Source organism: Eretmochelys imbricata, chromosome 6 (assembly GCF_965152235.1).
Source record: "Eretmochelys imbricata isolate rEreImb1 chromosome 6, rEreImb1.hap1, whole genome shotgun sequence".
Lineage (NCBI taxonomy): Eukaryota > Metazoa > Chordata > Testudines > Cheloniidae > Eretmochelys > Eretmochelys imbricata.
Genome location: NC_135577.1, coordinates 66,553,094 through 66,569,967, shown reverse-complemented (window position 1 = coordinate 66,569,967; position 16,874 = coordinate 66,553,094).

The following is a 16,874-nucleotide window of genomic DNA, read 5'->3' as shown; positions in this document are numbered from 1 at the left end:
GCTGTAGCTCATGAAAGCTCATGCTCAAATAAATTGGTTAGTCTCTAAGGTGCCACAAGTACTCCTTTTCTTGGTACAGAACTGTTTCTCTCTTACTGGTAATTCGAAAGAAATCCTGTAGAAAGGTGACTATAACAGATGTGAAAGAAAATGCCAGGCACACGATAGTTTGGGATTGTATGTACATTGCTGCATGCATACTATAATATCAATGAAAAACGTTTCCATGCAGATGATGATGAAACTACATTTCTTTGTGATTTAAAGCTCTGATGTGACAAATCATGGCACTTGAGGTTGTGTTAAAAGGATTGCTGAAAACAGAAGTAGACATGTCACTGTAATAATGCAATTGTAACAGACCTGCTGTTGGTACACAGCGTACTGTTCAATGAAAGAACAATCATCAAGGTATTTACTAAATCTATATCTAGACATATAAAGTAAATATACTGCGTGCATACATTTATTTCTATTTGGACAATGTGCCTACTGGTATTTCCAAGCTCTAGGCACATGAATGATTAATAATCTTTAACACACACACACAAACATTCCCACAATCCAATGCCAACAGTGAGACACTCTCCACTGTAATGTTTTCCATACACAAAGAGCAAACCATGCATTTTCAGTCCTCTCACAATCCTGCCATGCAATGGACAGGTCAGAGCGCTTTTTTATGTTTAAAGGTCCAGTATACAGAAAACTGGATCATAGCTACATACACCACACCCAGACAATGAAAACTTAGATTCTCCCTGTTCAGTGCACTAAATCCCTCAAAGAAATTATGGGTAGATATAGAGGCTTTCCCATGAGTGCTGAAGGCCAGTGGAGATTTCACAAAACTACCTCTGCTTTGGCCCATTGTTAGTAATTATTTGCTTCGAGGCTAAAACTAGCAGGCACTTTAATGGTGTACATCTTTCTGATCCTACAGATACTAATGAATTCCTGGATACATGTGACCTTAGGACCAGTACCTTTTGTTTGTATACATTTTAGTTATGATTTTCAGGATTTTAAATTATGTTTACAGTATTTTAAATAACACTAATAATGAGCAGAAATTCCTTACAAAATTGTTTAAGGCTGACCATAAGAGAAGTATGCAGACCAACTACAACGGAGAAACATGCCATTCTCTTTGTTTGGGTGTGTGAGGGGGTAATAGTAAGTGCAATGAGAAACTTAATTTCAGCAGTTTGCTCTTTGTGGTAAATTGGTTTAAAGCCCAGGCTTTACTTCATAGTCACAAAACAAGGTCCTGATTCTCATTCTTGTATCCCTGCACCAGCCTCCTTTGAGCTCCTCATATTTTTGGGGCAGCTAGAGGCTTGCCTGCCTGGCACCTGGTGCAAATTAGAGCAGCACAGTGTGCTGTGGCTATGTCCCTTCTTTCCTTTGGTGCTCCTGACAAAGCAGGGACTAGTGGATTCATTGTGGCAGTTGGATGCAGGCTACAGAACACCCCCTTAGGCTGGAGTTGTTTCCCAGTGGGAGATTTGCCAGCCCAAGGAATGCAGAATCAGGGGTTAAAAGAGGATCTTTTTAAAGTTAATTGCATAGCATAGCATTCTTGCTGTGAGATGGAGTCAAGCCAAAAGGCTTGGATCAAAATCTGTATCCCAACTTTTCATTGCTTAGAGATGTTCAGATCTGGGGTTTTGGTTCACCCCATTATAAACAAAAGGGAGACTCTCCACTTAATATTAAGAAAATCCTTTAAAAATATGAAGAAATCCTAAAACATACTAATCAGTGGCAGCACAAGGGTCTAGGAAAAAATTGCAAGGGCTATAAAAGCTCTCTCAGAAATTCTCTGCATTATGAAAGAGACCCACAAATTCTTCATTCTTGAAAGAAAGCACATGTTGAAATTCCTTGGCTGATCAGCCAAAATGAGCAGCGTAGTTCCTATGCTCTCTCCCAGGAGAGGAAGTACAACATGTCTTTTTTCCTCATCCTGAGGATATCTTCATTTTGCTGCATTCTTAGTAGAATATTATATACTGTTATACTAGGAAGTTGTTAATGATCTCTTCTAGGCTTCAAAGGACAAAGTCTCAAAAGAGCTTTGTGGCTAAATAGTTTGCACTTCTACAGACTTCCATCCAAGAACCTCAAAAGCTGTTCAAATTCCTGTGGAATAAACTCTTGTCTCTCATGTGAAGGAGATATTTGTGTCCAGAAGTTGGCAAGAAAGGAGTTAACCCTCTCCCTCTGTCTAAAACATGAACCAGTTGTCTGTGCTGAGCATGGGGATTTACAGGGTAGTAGGCCAGGGTGAGCTGTAGGAAATTAATCACCCCTGGCACTTATCTATAGGAGGGATGTGCTGTGGGGAATTGGGGTGTGGGTTTAGCAGGTTGGAGGGGGCCAGATCCTGCATTACACCTGGCACCTTGTTATTCCAGTGAAAAGTGGGTGTAAAATGCTACCAAATCGGATTGGTAACAATTTACATCAACTCTGCCCTAGTGTAAATGACTGCATGAGGTGTGGGACAATGGAGCTCAGAAGAAAACCAGGCTCCCCCACCTAACTTTTCTATGGAATTTGGCTAAAATGAACTACATCTTATTCCTTTCTTTTGGACATGGCTGAGGGATAGATGACCTACTGCACTAGGTTTAGCTCTTAAAGAGACAGGAAAGATTTTACATTTTGTTTCATAATAAAATGCAGGGCAAAGGTATTAAAACTCCACCAAGGAGTGCAAAATCCTTTTGTGCACCAACCAGCCTATCACAGTATCATCTCATGTTACAGACTGAGAGTTTAATTGACTCATCCAAGGTCACATAGCAAGTCCATTCAGAGGCAGGAAAAGAATTATTCCCTTGTACTTTAACCACCACACCACGCTGAAGGAGAAACTTCAAACTGATGTGATTGTTTCATTTATTTTAACAAAAAAGACCAAGGAGAGATGGAAAAGCCCCTCATGTACTATGAAGCTTCCCCCCAACCCACACATTTGCCATTTAGTTTTCTCTTATGGCTCTCCAATCTTTTGGATTTTGGACTCCAAAATTGATTAAAGGATGCAAGAAGAGCTACAAAGCTTCCTGACACACTGCATTTCTCCTCACTCCTTTACATCTCCTGCCCCAGGCATTGCTGCTGCCTGACAGAATATTGTGCTCTGTCCCCAGCACAAAAGTGTGTGTTGGCAAAATGTTCAAGACAAGAAATGAATCCAACAGCAGCCCTATTTTCCATTCAAATTAGCCTGTGAGAATCATCAGGATAACAATACAAAGCATCAGTCAAACACTCCTAACGGTTTTTGGCTCAGGAAAAGGCAACCAAATCAGAGATGGGACTCAAATTCCACATGTGGTGGTGTGATGCTATTGTACCCCTAAACTACAAATCGCACCAACTAATGCACCTTAATTAGAGGAGAGGCTTAAAGCTCCATGGATCAAATTGACCCCTCATGAAGCCCTTTATTGGCAAGTGGTTTCTGGGAGCAACAGGATCATATGTCAAACAGACATGTTCCAGCTGCAAGATTCAGATCCAAGACTGTCCAGACTTGGGGTTTTAGATCAAATCTGTCTCTAGGCTTAACTGTCTCAAGCAGGAAACCCGACTGATTTTTTTAGGTCACAGAAAAGTCCAAAGAAGCAGAACCGTAATAAATCAGAGTTTTCCTGATTAATGAGGAGTCTCTTTATGTCATTTTGCCAATAAGAAAGATAGACATGACCTCTGGAAGCACCTGCTGTGTTATTGCCAACACTCCTCAGACTGTTACAGATAGGCATTACACAGAGAATAGCAAAAACTTCTCTCAGCAAAATGGGGAAACCAACACTGTGCTGGGCAGTTAATGAAATGCTGCTGGGGGGAACAGAGGAAGGTATGAGGCATGACCAAATCCAGGCACTGCAGTTGAAAGGAAATGAATTAGCCCAGACAACTGAGAGAGAATACTCAAAGGTCATTGAGGTAGCTAAGCAACAGGGAGGAAAAATCCTCCATCATGGTATTTCCAGTTGGAAATTAAACAAGAAACGACATTTCTATTTAGTTGTAGTATGTCTAGTGGTTAGATTATGTGACTGGGAGTTCTATTTCTGATCCTGTTGCAGAGTTGCTACATGATCTTGGGTAAATAAATTAATTCTTCTGTGTCTTTCAGTTACCCCGTCTTGTAAATGCATATAATAGTATGTCCTTACTATGTCACAAGAGCATTGGGAGGCTTAATTCAGTAATGTTTGTAAAGCATTTTGAGACCCTCAGATAAAAGGTGCTATAGAAGTTCAGAGTAGTTTTTTGTTTATTTGTAACATGTAGACACACAACGGGAACCATTTCAACATGTGTTAGTGTAGGTGGGAATGACGCACTTGGCTGGCTTCTAAGCCAGCCGCTGCTACAGTGCTAAATAAATTCCATAAAATAAATCTTGATAAATAATAAACAATGAATCTTCCTACCTGCTACTATGAAACCCAATATATTTCATATTTAATATACAAGAATGCATACATTCAAATGTATGTATAGCTACCTATGTAATGGTCATCTTAAAATGTCAGTTGCCTTGTATAACTCCTCAGATAATTAAGGGGAACATTCTTTCCTGGAATCACAAAAGTATGCTGGAGGATGTAGAATTTCTTGTGAGGGATCCTGCATACTGGAACAATAGCTCTGTCATCCTTTTAGAGGACTGCCTGCTCCTTGGCCAGATGGCAATGCAAGCTGAAGTGCAGAAAGGCATCAGGTGTTTTTACACCATAGTTTACTACTGTCAGAGGAAGCCCAGGTGACCTGGTGTCAACAAATGCCTGAGCCCATTCTTCAAGCTTTTAAGGCTGTTCACTATATCGGGGGTACTCGTGCATTTTACAGAATACATTTTACTAGTGCAGACAAAACCTTAGTGTTAAAGCACAAGACTAAGAATCCAGGGATCAAAGTTCTATTCCTATTTCTGTCATAGACTCTCTGGGCCTGGTTCTCCACTGCCTGGCACCTTGTGTAGTCATACATACCCGGGCAAAGTGGATGTAAAATGCTACAATTCTAATTTGTAGCTTTTACACTTTGCACGAGTGTCAAATACTACAGAAGATACAAGGCAGTGGAGAATCTGTGTGAGAGAACTAGGGCAGAGGAGACTCTCTATCCCTCAATTTCCCCTTTTTAAAAAATCCCTTGCAAGGATGTTGTGAGGCTGATTTTGAAAATCTTGGATGGAAGCTACTAGAACAGCATCATAACAATAAGAGTTTGCTTGTTTGGTACATCTGTTTGCAGGTTTTTTCTTTGGATATGTCTATACAGCAAAGAAACACTCGTGGTTGGCCTGTGCCAGCCAACTTAGGCTCCTGGGGCTCAGGCTGCAGGGCTGTTTCATTGCTGTGCAGACTTCCGGGCTCTAGGACCCTGTAGGGTGGGAGGATCCCAGAGTTCAGGCTCCAGCACGGGTCCCAAGTCTACACAACAATGAAACAGCCCCTTAGCCTGAGCCCCCGTCGGCTGGCATAGGCCAGCCGCAGGTTTTTCTTTACTGTATAGATATACCCTTATTGGGCTTAATAGTTTTCAGCACATATAGCATTTTATGTCACAAATCATCATTGTGTATTATAGTTACAAATATGTGGCACTTTGACAGAAAGTGAGAGAACAGGTAATATTACTACTAAGCTAAATGAACAATCAAAAAAATATTACTGGCAGCTCAAAGTTTCTCTTTACTCCCAACATGCATATCAACTCTTGCCCACTCGCCCTCTTTCTCAATCTCTCTCTCTTACAGACACACACAAAGGAAGACTAAAGTAACTGTTAAGAATCAGTTTGTGAGAGCTCTCCTGATTATAATCAAAATTGGAGGTGTAGAACAGAAAATTTCACTCAGTGATAGTCTGGTTTAAACATCAAGCCCTGACATGTCCTTTAGTTAATTTACTGAATTAGCAAAGATATTTGAAAGTTTTCCAGATATTAAAGGAATCTCAGTTATTGTGAAGTCCTGCTCAGAAGCCCTTATTGTAACTCTAACAAGTTTTACTAATCCTCCTTTAGAAAATGCCAGTGTGTTACAATAGTCAAGAGTAGATGCAGCAAAAGCCACTAAATCCTTTTTCAAACTGTGCGTGAACCCACTACCAGAGATCCCCAAAGCACTATACTAGACAGATCTGCCTCCCTTTTTCCAGACTAGGAAAGGTCAATACTGTTAATAGTATGTCCCCAATTATTTTATCAGTTTCACACTCTTCCAATGCCAAGCTTCCCAGCAAAAAGTATATGGATTCCAGCTTCCCCAGCTAAGATTTCAGAGAGAGGCTCAAGTTACATAAATTGAATCCAAATTTTGCAACTTTTTTAGCTATTTGTATAGCTCTGGACACCACAGTACTTTAAGGCCAAAATTTTAAAAGGTATTTAGGTGTCTAAAGAGGCAGATAGGCACCTAGTGGGATTTTCAAAAGCACCTCGATGTCTCACTCCCATTGAAGTCAATGGGAGGTGCCTGTTTGCATCTTTAGGCACCTAAATACCTTTAAAAATCTGTCCTTAAGTGCTCAAATTGAGATTCCAACATGCACACTCAGCGGTACTCAAATCCAAAGTTTTGATTCAAAGCCAACTCTAAAGAAAGAGAGAGACCATTTGCAAAATTCAGAAGCAGTTTTGGATTCTGAATACTCCCAAAATTAAAGGGTGATCTGATAAAAAGTTTGTATTACTAACTTTTCCGCCACACACATGAATCCTAAAGTATTTTCTATTTAAAATAAGTCAATACCACAGTGGCAACTTGAAGGATCCTGATCCTCACTACGTTATTTCAGTCTGGGGCAGTGCAATTAACCCATAGTACACCAATGTGTGACTCGCTGTAATAAAACTGATGTCCTTGAATAGGCTTACTCTGACCTTTCAGGAGATGGGCTATGCTTTAAAAATAGAGGAATTTGGATTCTCTCTTAAGCATCCAGATAGATGGAGTTTGAGGCACTTGCATTATTTCTTCAGCCTGTGTTTGCCTTCCCAGAAAGATACATAAAGGGGATCATGCCAGGAAAACAGTGGTGTTCTCTCCAATAATCTGGGAGCGTTAAAGAGAGAGAGAAACTTTATAAATAAAAGTATCCCCAGTTGGAAAGAACAGATTTGTACTGAGAAAATGCAGTGTGGAGAAAGATTGCTAAGCTTCTGCTGCAAAACAGAATGAGAAACACCTGCAATGTATCTCCCCTAGGAGAGCAATTAAATGAGAGAAGTTCTAATAAGCACCAATCTATCAGACTCATAGCAAAATTAAGGTACTATTTCTTCTATGGAGGATTTGGAAGCAATTTTAAGGAAGCATATTTTGCCTCTGTGATCAACACTATTATCTAGTGAAAAGAGGAAATGAATGACAGCTAGAGCTCCTGGGTTGTATTCCCATCTCTATTTATTATTATTTGTATTATGGTAGCACAGAGGAGCACTCCAATGATGAAACAGGACCCCCCCCCCCTTCTACAAACAAAACAAAACGACAGTCCCTGACCCAAAAAGCATAATGACTTAATGTAGGACCTTGGGTGAATCACATATGGCTTGATTCTCAAAGATGGCAATATGCTAAATTCTGCACACATAAATACCCAATGTGCACAGTCAGATGTTTAGCTGCATGTCTAGCTGGCCACAGGAGGAGACATATACTGGTTTTGTGCTCACAAGTATGGTATTTGCTTGTGCACAAGCCTTATTTGTAATCATACTAACCCATCTTTGTAAATCAGGCTCTCTGATTCAATTTTCCTGGTGAATTTACCTACCTCATGGGGTGCAGTTGTTATTTAGATGGCAGTGGTGCCCAGTATGCTGGGTACTTTCCAAACACAGGGGACTATGGTCCTTGCCCTTTAGGGGTTAATAGGCAAAGACATACAGACAAGAGAAGAAAAAAGGGATGAAAAATACAAGAGTGATCAACGTGATAATAGGCATATATTTCTCTAGCTTCATGTTGGTTGCTCTCTTTTTTGTTATATTTTTAAATTTAATGTGCTACACTAACTCACAGTTTTATTATTAGTTTTGGTACTCTATGCCAGAAGTGCCTAGAATTTGTTAATATTATATAATGAATAAGAGAGGAGATGGCAGGAAAAGAAAGGGTGGTCTCACAGTAAAGGCAATTGAATGTTGTATTGCAGGATTCTGTCCCTGCTTCTGCCTCAGAGTTCCTATGTGATGGTGGGCAAGTCATTTACCCAAACTTTTCACAGGTGGTCATTTACTGTGTGTTCCTCATATTCTGAGTGCCTGAACTGAGAACCTGGGTGTTTGATTTGCAGAAGTGCTGAGTACTCACAGCAGCAAATTAAGTCAATGGAAGCTCTGCTTTGTACATATTAAGTGCTGCATAATGATAAGTACTCTGAAAAATCAGGTCCTAGGCATCTCAGATTAAGCACCCATAGTTAGTGGATACTTCTAACACAAATCTTTCTGTGCCTTAGCTCCCCATCTGTAAAATGGGGATAACACTTCCTCCTCACTTTACAGGCATGGTTGAAAATTAATTCGTACCTGAGTTCTTCACAAATATAGTGATGAGTACCACAGAAAAGGCCCTGAGGAAATTAATAATTCTGTTATCAGAGCAAGGTGTCAGTAGTATGCAGTAAGACGCAGGATTGCACACTGAATGAGGAGAAAACAAATAGCTGCTCATCAAGTGAGCACCATCCATTCTCTGTGCTGAATGAAGCAGGGGTCCAGAGGAAAAAATCATATATGATCATGTAATTAAAGACTATATAATAATGCATATGCAAAAGGAGGTTAAATTAAGGTTGCACAGAGATTTCCTAACATTTGAGTCCTTGATTTTGCAATCTTAACAATGTTCTATTAATGTAATTTGTGGGTATAATTTCCTAGGTTTTAAAAAAGTAAAATAAAAAAGCAAATTCCAGTAGGTGGCATCATATTAACACCAACACTGGTCATCAGCAGAGCTAGAATATTTAGATCCACCTCAAAGACCCCTACCACTTAGAGTAGCTAATAGAAGTAGCAGAGCATTATCCTTTACTCACCAAGGAATGGTGAGACTCCGGGATCTTGGGTTCCATTACAGGCTCTGGAAGGGAGTATCCGCACAGACTCTTCTGCCCATTCCCCTCCCCCAAGTTTGATCTCTCCAACTGGCCCTTTCCCAGTCCTATCTCTTCACAATCCCTGGCTCCTCATCCAGACCCAGTTCCCACTCTTTAGATTTACCTTCTTGTTTCCTTGCCCAGCACATCCTAGTTTCATTCCTCCACCCCCTACCCCAACTTCCAGTTCCAATCTCCTTGCCTAGCCAGTCCCAGTTCCCTCTCACCTGGCTCCCTTATCAAATCTATATTTCTCCACACCTGGTCTCCATCTGAACACCCCCACCTATGTTCCTCATCTCCTTTGGTTTTCAGCTCCAGGCTCCCTCCCTGGACTCTGTCCAATTGCATCATCCCTCCCCCAGCTTCTTGTCCCAGTCTCTTTGCTGAACCAGACCCGTTTTCTTCCTGTACCCCAGCTCCTCATCTGATTTGTCTCCCCTCCCCCCCACAACTCCTTTGCCCTATCCCACCAGCTCCTAGTCCCAATCCCCTCTATGACATTTTGTGTTTCAACACAGACCAGTAAGAGGTTGCATCACTGCCTGTCCTGTAACCCTGGTGCCTTGATGCTCTGCTGCTATGACTCACAGCCTGGACACCAAGCAGCCAGCTGATAAGCATAGTTCCCTGAGTTTCTGTATGCTGTGCAGCCCTTGTTCAGCACTCTGACCCCAGCAGCCTACCTACAACACAACAGCCCTGCCCTGGTCTCTACAGCCTTGGTCACTACTTGCTACATATTAGGAAGTCCCTTGCCATCTAGCATTGGGATGCTCTTAGGGCCAATCCTCCTCCCTTATAAAACTGTAGAAGGGTTAGCCACTGGCTGACCAGGAGACAGCTGGTCAGAACCATCTTTGCTGGACAGGGCATATGCCACCATATTTTCTTTCCCCTTTATATGGAAAAAACCTGTTTTGTCTCTTTTGTCTGTTCACAGTATCTAACACATAAAATCGGAGAGTATCCATAATTTCATCTACTGTGTTGCTACAAACATTTCACAGTGATATTAATGATCAGTGTGTTATTAGATTTCAAACAGTATATTACATGTCACCTTTTAAATAAATATCATTACTCCTGTGTATGAGGTGTAGTGAGTATGTCAGGCTTGACAAGAGTTGCTGCAGAATGGTGAACCACCAATGGGCCTCTGGCTACCCAATGGCTGCCAGTCCTCACCCACATTGCCCTCCCTGGTTCCCATTTCTAGTCTTCTCCATACTCCAGCCTCCTTGCCCAGCCAGTCTCAATCTTCTCCCCACCCCACTCCCAGCCTCCAGCCCGTCTCCTTGTCCCAATCTACTTCCCCCACCTCCTCAGTTCCAGTTCTTGTTCCTTCTGCATTCAAATAAGGCAACTTCCTTCTCCATATAGTCTGAGCCCAACAAGATTACTGAGAGTACAAGAAAGAGAGTTTCCCTTGCTCTCAATTCCAGTACCCAGCCGCAGCCCACATCAGTCCAGAGGTGCAGCTGCAGGCAAAGTATTAGAACGTGCCCACTACAGATGGAATCTTTGGAAAATTTAACTGCAAAGCTCTAGCTAGTCTCAGCTGTAAACTGATTGTTCAGTTCACATAGATACCTACAGTAACCCATATTGTCTTCAGGTCCCAAGGAAACAAACCTGCTACTGGCTCTGATATAGCCTGCGGAGACAAGTACATAAAATGTTGATAAACCCCAGAACAAAACAAGTCAAAGTAACTCATTTTCTGATTTCCTATTTCCCTGTTGAATAAGTCATTTGTGAGCTATAACCATCAGCCCGATTCAGGCAAAAAGAAAACACACTGGAGCATGCCCAGCATTTTCACATGGAAAGTGCAATTAAGGAACCCGTTTACTAATAATTTGCTTTATGAATAATAAAAACACTCATATAACATTTACACCCATAGATCCCAAAGCACTTTACAAAGTTGAATAAGTATTGTCCCCAGCATAGGAAACTGAAGCAACTTGCTAAAAGCGACACAGCCAGTCAATGGCAGAGACAGTATTAAAACCCACATTTTGAGTCTTAGTTTTATACTCTATCCACTAGATGATGATGCTCTGCAATGACTACATGGGTGTAACTAAAATTATATTTGATTATATACAAAATTCATTGTAACAGAATATGCCAGCTCTTTAATTGCAGGCTCCAGGCCCAGCTCTCCTGCTATCATATTAGTCTCAGGACTTAGAGATTCTAGCATTTGAAGTTCACAGATGGACTAATAGAAACTGTAGGAGGAAAGCAGTGTATGCTGGGAAAAACCTTTTGTCTGGATGGTGAGAGCAGCTGTAGTCATCTCTTGATAGAGTCCTCTAGTAACTGGGTCTGCCCATAGAGCTCACAGCAGAAAGGGAGTTGGGGAAGAACTTTGGGAGAGGCTGTGCTGAAGAAGCCCATAGAAGATCCAGGGAGAAGTCCTTTCAAAAAAGGGAGGGAGGGAAGCAGCCCTAGGATGTAGTCTGGGGTGGGAAAAAGAATGAGATGGGCCAATACAGCTGCTTCGTGGGGGTGGGCATCCCTTACTAGCAGTCAGTTCCAAACTCCCTCCTCTTGCCTAAGATAGGGGGAAAACCCCACTTAGAGCCTATGAGGAGACAGGAATTCACCCAGAAATCACTCCAACAGTGTGGTCATGAACAACTGGTTTCATGAGGAAACAAACTGTCCAAGTACCGCCCCCCCCAGCTTCAGACCCCCACTCACATAGCAGGGACCCCCTTCCATTAGGGCTTTCTCCAATTCTTTGATGCAGTGCAGGGCAATGTGCTCAGGCCACTTCCTGGGTCTGTTCCCCAAACTGGAACTCAGACTCAGCCTGCTGTGTCCCTGCCACAGCCCACACAGCTGTTTTTCCAAAAGCAGGAGAGAAGAGTTGGTAGCAGGAAGTAGAGGAGGGATTTCTTTCCAGAGTTCTGCCAGGGCGGAGAGGCCAAGTTCTGTTTGCTTATCTGAATGCCAATCAGCGCTCTGGCGGAAGTAAATGTTTATACTGGCTGCTGCTGAGCTGTGGAATAGGGCTTGTGTTGGCTCCTAGGGCTGAAGTCTATGGTAGACAGAGTGCATGGGTTTTTCTTAGCTTTAGTAGTGTTATGTTGTGCTCATACATCTTGTTGTAATTAAGGGATGAAGGACTAGTTGTGGATCTCTGCAACCAAGGGGTGAAGGTTGAACCAATGCTGGATAGGGGGCTGAGGCTCAGAGAGTGAAACTAAGCAACAGTTTTGTTTGGGCTTTGGTGTTGCTGACTTTTGCAATTTTATTGTGATATTTGCTATGGGTTTTTTTTTGAAGGTCCTAGCTCCTGGAGTCAAGTGACTGAGAATTTTTTGTTTTAATGAAAGCTAGGTTTCTAGTCCCTACTGTTGTGGAAAAAAGCTTGAAAAATATGAACCCTAAAGACTCAAAACCCATAAGGTAAGTAAAAAGAATCCAACGTTTGTTTTTTTTAATTTAATGATTTTAGGGGGTCCTTGACTCATTATTTTTGGACTTTTGGGTTTCGCAATACCAGGGCATATGTTCATTGGAATTTACAGTGGAAGGAGAGGACTGTTTGGCTGGAAGGCTAAACTAACCAACTGGTGAGCTGGAAATGGATTCTACGGCCACACCTAATGCGGGAAAGGTAAGCCTCTGTTACGGTAATATTGTTCAATGGTCATTCAAGATGTGATCTTCAACTGTTGTTTCTTTGAAAAATAATTTCTCTTTAAAAGCTGGGAATCAGAGGAGAATTGACTTTAAATATAGAATACTGAGACATTAGTTTAAAATGGGTTAAAAATGGTTTTATTTTCTCACTTATTACTAAAGCTAGACTAACTTCCATTAGTTGACTCCCACTACATTAGATGCCCGTTTCTGGATTAGATCATAGACTCATAGAATATCAGGGTTGGAAGGGACCTCAGGAGGTCATCTACTCCAACCCCCTGCTCAAAGCAGGACCAATCCCCAACTAAATCATCCGCTCTAGCACTGTGCTTTTTTTGGGTGGTTGCCTTCTAAAGCTTGTGTTGTGTGCTTCAAGGCTGCTGACCCCGATCCCCATGTCACTATACTGTTATATGTATTATTCATGATTCATAAAGGAATATCATAGCCTTTCACTGTTCACTTGCATATTGATAGGTTTTGGCATTTGTGGGTATTTTCTTTCTAAAGTGTATGTACCAGTATTCAGAAACTTGTCTTTAATCAAGTATCATGTAAGATGCAGAAGAGCTGGCAAACCGTGCCAATAGAATAGTTTGTATTCAATAATATGATGCGGTCTTTGTATACAAAAATTAGTTGGCCTCTTCTGCCAGTTCAAATACAGATCATTCAACATAAGGTAACCTTCCTCAGTAGCACTTGAAGGCAAGCAAACCAGGAGCTGTTTTGCTTCAGAATAAAGAGAGAAACAAATGTCCAATGTGTGAAAATCTATTTTTAATCAGTTGTTTAAGTTTAATAAAATCCATTACATGTGGATGTAAAATATGAGATGCTATAAAATATACTCAACACAAAGGTGTGAAAAATATCTTTTTCCGTATGGGGCATAAAATTTATATTTTATAGCTAAGGTAAATACAAAGTTTTTTCAGAATGATAGCACACAGCCACTATGAATGACCTTATTTTTATGTTGGGGATCACCATCTTAAATCTGTGGCATAGAGATCACCGCATAGGGCCAAGTTCGATAGAAACTTCATCTGTCTTTTGCAAAGCAGAAGTCCATACAAGCACAGAAAAATTCCACTTCTGCAGTGAAGAAGATGGAGAGACATTATATTGAATCTGGCCTGTATGGAAGACCTGTAACATGATTGCTAAGCAAATTATCTGTTTAGACTAATGCTTGTGCATGTATATGAGAGAGAGAGATCTTAAAATGGAAGGTGAAAAGAGCTCAAATTACCCTAGTGCCTAGGTGAGATGAAACCCTTTAATGCTCATGTACACATGAACACAAAAAATTTATAATCAACCTAGAGTTTGCAGAGTTCTGTTGCATCCTTGGTTGTGACAGGTTTTTTTCATTTTCTTCAAGAGAGAGATAAGTGAGTTCTTGCAGCTAGTGACCCGAAGGAATTGTTGGAGGCACACGCTACTGAAAAATGTGTTTAATAATTATTGGTTTCATATTATTATTATTATTTATTGTCAGATTTAAGATGGAAGAATTCAATGGGAGAGTGTTTTACATGCAATTTACAAAGCAGCAGATACCTAATGGCAACTTTCAAGTTGTGGGCCCAGAGTCTCTATTAATCAGGACAGCAGCAGTCCAGTGGGATTGAGAGCATTTCTGGAAATCTTGCTTGAAGGAAGTAGCGATTCTGAGAAGGTGTGCAGTAAAAGGCCTTGAGTAGGACAGAAGCTGCAACCAGGAGAAGGCAGGGACAGAAAAAGACCCCAGCTAGCGGTAGTCACAGGATTATTGGATAAGGCAAGTGGGAGGTGGGAACCAGCCGAGGAGGTAAGGAGGCTGATGCCTCTCAAATATCCCTTTCTTCTGATGTGTTCTCTGCAGGGTTCGTTGGACCAGGGAACTGCTAATAGTTGGCCAACCATATAGAACTCTGGGTCTGTAAGATAAATGTAGCTCACTGTAACTGTCTCTTCCCACCACCCCCTCTCCTTAAGTGCAGTTTGGGGGAGTGAGGAGAATGCACAAAATTCTTTCTCCCTGTGTGGCAGCCCATCCCAGCAGAACCATTTCTGTTCACCACAACTGTAAAAGATTCATTGCTGAGAACTGCTTGTTAAGTGTTATTCTCCATCTCTTAAATCTCTCTACATAACTTAATATATGAAGATAGCATCTTACATTATCAACCAGGCACAGCAAACTAGACATTCCTTTGTAGTCTGAGCAGCAGTGACATGAGGAGCTCAACACTTTTCAAGCCCAAGCAAGATCAGGAGGAAGTAGGAAGGGTGGTTTGCATTAAGAGAAGAGCAAAGAAAAACACGCTTTTATGCTTCGTCTTATTCAAACCCAAACAATACAGGCCCAGTCCTGCACCCACTGAAGTCAAAGAGAATTTTGTCACTGACTTCACTGGGTGCAGGACTGGGCCAGCAGTATTTTGCACCTCTAATTTGAACATTTCTTGTAGCAGTTGACCACATTCAGATGACATTAGGTCTCCCCTCACGCCTGTGTGGAACATTCTAGTTCCTTCTTCTATGAGGTATACTGAAACCTAATTCAGGGAGCTTTCTGCTACTTCCTGCTGGGTTTACAAACTCTGGAGTAAATGGGTATGTCTACACTGCAATTAAACGCCCACAGATGGCTCGTGTCAACTGGCCTGGGCTGTTTAACTGCAGTGTAGAAGTTCAGGCTCGGGCTGGAGCCTGGGCTCTGAGACCCTCCCCATTGTGGGGGCTAAGGGCCCAAGCCCAACTATGTACATTGCAGTTGAACAGCCCCATAGCCTGAGATCTGTGAACCTGAGTCAACTAATATGGGCCAGATCTGTAGATGTTTAATTGTAGTGTAGACATACCAAACGCTTGTTGGCCAAAGCACCCCCTGTTGTGGGAAAAAGCTGGAGGAGGGTGTCAGAAAAACTCTACCAATTCCCCCAAAGGATTCTGTCAGGGAATTTTGAACCCATTCTCCTCTTCTCTACAGAACAAGCAGCGTTACAGCCCAAGCCTCCAATGGCACTTAGCTGTCATGATTTCCCCTACTGGTTGTTTCTGCTTTAAGGGGGTTATTCTGTTGGGTTGAGTGGGCTTTATCCAGCAGGTAAGGCTGGAGGGAGGAAAGGGAGGCAGACAAAGCTTCTGGCATGCAGGGAAGGGTGTAATGGAGGTGCACCCAGAGCTTCTGGCACGAGGGTGAGAATGGTAAACCATGCAATGGGGGAGAATGGGGTTCACACAGAATCCCTGCTATGCAGGGAAGAAAGGGGCACCCTACTGTGGGGGGCACATAGAGCCTCTGCCATTGCAGGGAGAGAGTGGCAGATATACGGAGCCTGAAGCATGAGGGAGGCGGTTGGGGGAATTGCAGGGAGTCCCTGAAATAGAAAGAGATGGAAGGGTGGCATGAAGGGAGCTTTGGGGGTGGGAAATGGAGGAGTGCAAGGAGCCCTGAGCCCTGGTCTACACTAGGAGTTGAGGTCGAATTTAGTAACGTTAAATCGATTTAACCCTGCACTCGTCCACACGACGAAGCCCTTTTTTTCGACTTAAAGGGCTCTTAAAATCTATTTCCTTACTCCACCCCCAACAAGGGGATTAGTGCTGAAATCAGCCTTGCTGGGTCGAATTTGGGGTACTGTGGATGCAATTAGACGGTATTGGCCTCCGGGAGCTATCCCAGAGTGCTCCATTGTGACCTCTCTGGACAGCACTCTCAACTCAGATGCATTGGCCAGGTAGACAGGAAAAGGCCCACAAACTTTTGAATTTCCATTTCCTGTTTGGCCAGCGTGGCAAGCTGCAGGTGAGTGCAGAGCTCATCAGCAGAGGTGACCGTGCAGAGCTCATCAGCAGAGGTGACCGTGATGGAGTCCCAGAATTGCAAAAGAGCTCCAGCATGGACCGAACGGGAGGTACGGGATCTGATCACTGTATGGGGAGAGGAATCAGTGCTATCAGAACTCCGTTCCAGTTTTCAAAATGCCAAAACGTTTGTCAATATCTCACAGGGCATGAAGGACAGAGGCCGTAACAGGGACCCGAAGCAATGCCACGTGATACTTAAGGAGCTGA